The following is a 5,000-nucleotide window of genomic DNA, read 5'->3' on the forward strand; positions in this document are numbered from 1 at the left end:
GAATGATCAGATTCTGTAACTTTACGATCTTAAATTACCTGACCTTGTGATAATGATATACTATAAATCATTGGAGTACAAAATGAAGCAAATCATTTAAAAACCTCCACAAGAATACCCTAGAGGTGTGAGCAATTAATCTCTTTTTAGATCCCCCCCCATCCCCAAGTCTACATAAGAATATGAATAGTAATATCTTTCAAAATTTGGCTTTGTCACTGATTGCATTGCATGTTATGAGTCTGCACACTCTTACCATACAGAAGAGAAGAGGGAAACTGTTGAATACATACATCTAGACAGAAGCATAAAAAGTCTTTTGTGGTTTTGGTTTGACTGGATGTTAAACAAGTTAGTTGCGTGAAAAGACCAAGACACAGCATTGTTGAAGAGGATATACCCATTACAAAAGGGGTTGCATCACCTCAGGTTACTGCCACTTATTGTCTACCTACTACTAATAGGCTTTTAGTACCTTTTTATACAGTTAAATATAGTACCCATGTTAAGTAAATGCAAGAGGCAGTCCAAAAATATTTTTGAATAATGTATTCCAGTATTTCCAGTTTGTCCTGCATGAAGGGATTATTGACAGACCAGTGATGAAGATTTCCTTCAGAATATACCTTTGACAGTTTTCAAAGGCCATTATTTAATTATATTTTTGGTCTGTCTTCTAGCAATTCTGCTGGTTTTCTTTTAAAAAACGTAAGATTACAAAGGCAAAGAATGCTGGTTGGTGTACACATAGTTTTTATATGGACAAATGAGTGGAGATTCTAAATGAGACAGTTTATATATTTTTTGCACCAGTCTCTCATTTGCAGATGCAGTGCTGTAGTTTAATATAGTCAGTTTTGTAGCCTATATTTTGTCAGATTTTATGTTGTGTTATAGTGTGGTGCCAAAAGTAGCAAGCAAAGAGGGACTGCTGGTAAATGATAAAGACAAGAAACTGTTTTCCTTTCTTTAATGATCTTGCACTCAAAAGGAGTAAGAAAAAGAACAGTTAGGTATCACCTGAAGTAAATTATGTGTGTTGTTGAACAGGTGTATTTTCTGGACTTTCGTCTTTGGTTTTGTGTTTGCAGTGACTCTTTTCTCTCCATGGCACATAAGTGACAACAGACACTAGTTCCAGCTCAGTAAAACCTATGTTTAACAAGGATTAAATAAGTCTTACAGAATCATCTGATAACAGTCCCTCTTTGGCAAATTTGTAGAGCATCAAGCTCAGGTATGTCTTTTGTAGAACTGACTCAGAACAGTGAATTTCCGTCAAGGGAGTTAGATCAGTTTAAATTTGCAAAAATATTATACTTCAAAAGCTTTTTCTTGTTTATTTGTTTCTTTTGTTTATGTCAAGTGTTCATAAATCAGTCTTCTAAATGTGTTATTTTGAAACACGATCTCAGAATAACATGTATCAAAGATGTCAAGAGGCATCACCAGCAAACTAGTTGCATGTGACACACTGTATAAATGTGACATTTGTATTGTACTTACAAATGAATAATATATCACTTGTGTAAATTCCAGTGCTTAAAAAATCACAAGCATTCTTCAGAATACTTGTATACAATACACAGAAGGAACAAGGTAATGGCATTTCATAAATCTAAGTTGGTATAATTACTGTGCTTTTTTCTGCTTTATATTTTATATTCAGACTCAAGTATATACTCATTATATTTGTATCTTAACTTATTTTTTCCTTTTTTTCATGTTACATAAAAAAAAAATCCTGTTATTTTAACAGTGTAACATTCTCTTTTCCATATTTTTTCTATTCCCCTATCTTATACTTTATACCATCCTCTTCCTCGTAACATTTTTTATTTCTTCTCTTTTTTCTTCATCTTTTATCTTTCTTTTCTTTTCTCCTTCTTCATATTCTTATTCATTTTTTCCTTATTACTAGTTCTTGTTCTTCATCTTTTTCTTCCTCCCTCTCTTCCTCTTCCTACTCTCATACTTAGTGAGCATAAATGATGCAAAGTGCATTAGGAATATCGCAATTTTTCTTCTGTCTTGGCGGCATTCATAGACACTTGTTCACCAAGAGCAAACACAAATCATACTTCCTCTCAATCTTTGCAGTTACAGGCTTTTCTGTTTGTAAGAACTTATTTAATTTGGAAAATGCAACGGTGAACTTATTTGTGTGGTATTGTGATCAAGGAAGCATGCACTCTTAAATTTCATTGTATGGCTAAGCAATATCAGTATGTTCTTCATCCATTACTTCCAAGTATGCCTTGCCATTGTTTTTTTTTTTTTTTTTTTTTTTTGTTAATGTTATTAATTTGGTAATACTGCAAGTCACGCCCACAAAAATCAATACTTCTTTTGGTTCATCTAATCTGATAGTAAATCATATTAGTATTTGTGAATATAAAATAAAAGGATAAGTATAATGTGCTGTAAGATATGCAATACAGTAATATGAACAGGACAATTATGAAATTCAAAAACGATCATTGTTTTGCCCTCAGCATGGCACACCATGTATTTTGCAACATTTTTCATAGTAATTGGATACCAGAGGTATATGAGTTCCCTATTTTCAATGCCTGCAGTTTATATTTATTGTATTTTGTAGGGCTTTACATACTGTTGTTAGCAGCTTATTGGAATTTATTTTTTGTAACATGAATGTATATTTTATATGCTCCTCTTCATTTTATGTTTATTTGATTATTTTCTAAGAAGGGCAATATATACATACATGTCCAAATTATTTATTGACATTACAATACATATTGGGCTGTAAAGCAAAGAATTCTCCAAGCTTGAAAAATCAACAATTATTATGAGTGAAACAGAAATAAATTTCACTCTTTTCTTCAGAACTTCAACTAAAACATTATATAAAGAACATTATCTCCTCCTTGTTTATCCTGTATCCAATCTGTAAATAACATATCCCTCTTTGGCTGAACACAAGTCAAAGTTTTCTTAGACATTTGAATGCATTGGATCAGCATAGTTATTGTGTTCTTCATAGTGAAGATGCTCCCTTGTGCATTGGCTACTCATGTGATAGTCTAATACCATGTAAGGTGATGCACTGGACTAACTTCTTCTCCCAAAGGTGACGAGACAGCTTATCCATGGCTTGGAGTGGCTTAGTGGGTGGCGCACGTAATTTTGATACTTTGACTAACCCACTGGCTACAAAGCAACATTTAGGAAGTGAGCAACTCACAGCTGACTGTGTAGTGACTTCCATAGTCTCCATTATCTTCCCTCACCACAATAACTAGGTATTATACAGCTGAATATGTGTGTTGTGATTTGATATGGCATTTTTTTTGTGTGTGCGTGTTCGTGTGTGTTAGCATGTGTGTGTATGTACACTTGTGCTCTTGCTTGTATGTGTGAGTGTGCTGGTTTGCATGTGTATTCTTGCATGCTTGTGTATGTGATTGAAATCAATGTGTGGAAGATATGCCGTGTCAGAGAAAACTATAATGCCCAGTAATCAAATATGTATACTTTCTTAGGTTCTTGGTGTTGATACCTGAGATTGTGATGAAAGAGAGGGACGTGGAAAATACAAATGACATCACTCATACATGTATCGCCAAGTACTTTCACCAGCGGTACAGTTAGTGTGTCTCATGTGGAATGTCTTCTGTTGTGCACTCACTTCTTTTTTAGATACTATACTATTTATGATGTAAAATTTTGATGAATATTGTGTGTTACATTTTCCTTGTAATTTGTATGATATGTAAATAGACTGTGTACTTTTGTAAATTGTTGTTTAATATCCTTACAATCAACCTACAGCTTTAACTCCTTTACTTCTTATCACACATTCAAAGACACATGAATTTGATATGTCTGGATATATATTGTTCCCACATTTTTCCTTATGAATCACAATACAAATATGTTACCGTCACTTTAAAGTTCATACTTCCAAAATCTAACAAAATTATAGCACTTGTTTCCAGCTGGCATAAAAATTGATAGTTGACACCCTCAGCTTGGCAGCAGATATTATTTTTACTGCAATATGACTATTTATCATATTGTGCTCAATTCCACTGAGTAAATAGTAAAATAAAGTTGATTCTTTATCAACCACAAAATATGCATAAAAATATGCATAAATATTTCAAACTTCTTGTAATCACAATATTGTGAAATCTCATTTTATTATATGTATGATTACATGAACAATAATTCATAAATTGCTATATGTGGCAATGACAGCTTGGCATGGTAGGGGAACATTAATTGTTGAGCTGGAAACAAACTTGCTGTAGCAATACTTTTCATCAAATATAGGTATAGGTAACCAAACTATATAATTAATTGGTATTATTATTCCTTTCACAGTTATTAATTGTTTACGTTTTTTATTATATATTACTTTATGACTGTTATTTTGTTGTTACATTTTTTTAAATCATTAACCTGTTGGATACAGGTGATGTGAACATGCGAAAGTGGATAAGTTTTTGTTTTTTTATCTATCATATTGTTTTCTTTTTTTTCATCTTGCCCACTTTGTTTGTTGTTTTAATCCCACCCCTTCCCTCTGCAATCCATTCTCAGTGCTGCCTTATAATTCTACCAGTGTCCAATAGCACTAATATGGTCTGAAAGGCCATGTTATCTGTTACCTCACTGAAAAAATACCTTTCAATCCTTTGACCTTTACGCACATTGTATGTCACGTTTAAACAAGTACCAAACTGTTTAGGAAATCACTCTCTGTAAAAATCTATGATATGGTTAAATATCTATAATTTATTGTTTCTTTGATAAAAAAATCTACTATGAGGTAATGCTAAGAAGAGATTATATAAACCAGAATTTGTCTTGCCGTGAATCAAAGTTAAAAAGTGTAATCTATTACTCAGAGGCTAAATGTACAAGGATATTACGTTATTTCAAAATGCGTCATTAATGTGAAAGCTACATATATATATATGATAAAGAAGTGTAATCATAACTCAGTACTTGGACTAATGTATCAAACTAAG

The 5,000-nt window shown here is 32.5% G+C and overlaps 1 protein-coding gene across 3 annotated transcripts in view; it reads left to right on the forward strand.

The window, feature by feature from the left end:
- The window catches only part of LOC122258767 (SET domain containing 1), a 29,774-nt gene extending 26,012 nt beyond the window's left edge, over nucleotides 1–3,762 (forward strand). For all 3 annotated transcript variants that reach the window (XM_086546516.1, XM_043024933.2, XM_043024934.2), the window contains exon 20: nucleotides 1–3,762. This exon is cut by the window's left edge and continues 1,359 nt beyond it. The gene's annotated coding sequence lies outside the window, so the exon portion shown is untranslated.
- The last annotated feature ends 1,238 nt before the right edge of the window (nucleotides 3,763–5,000 follow it).

This window comes from Penaeus japonicus, unplaced genomic scaffold (assembly GCF_977035675.1).
Source record: "Penaeus japonicus unplaced genomic scaffold, GWHDUDI00000001_assembly GWHDUDI00000018, whole genome shotgun sequence".
Lineage (NCBI taxonomy): Eukaryota > Metazoa > Arthropoda > Malacostraca > Decapoda > Penaeidae > Penaeus > Penaeus japonicus.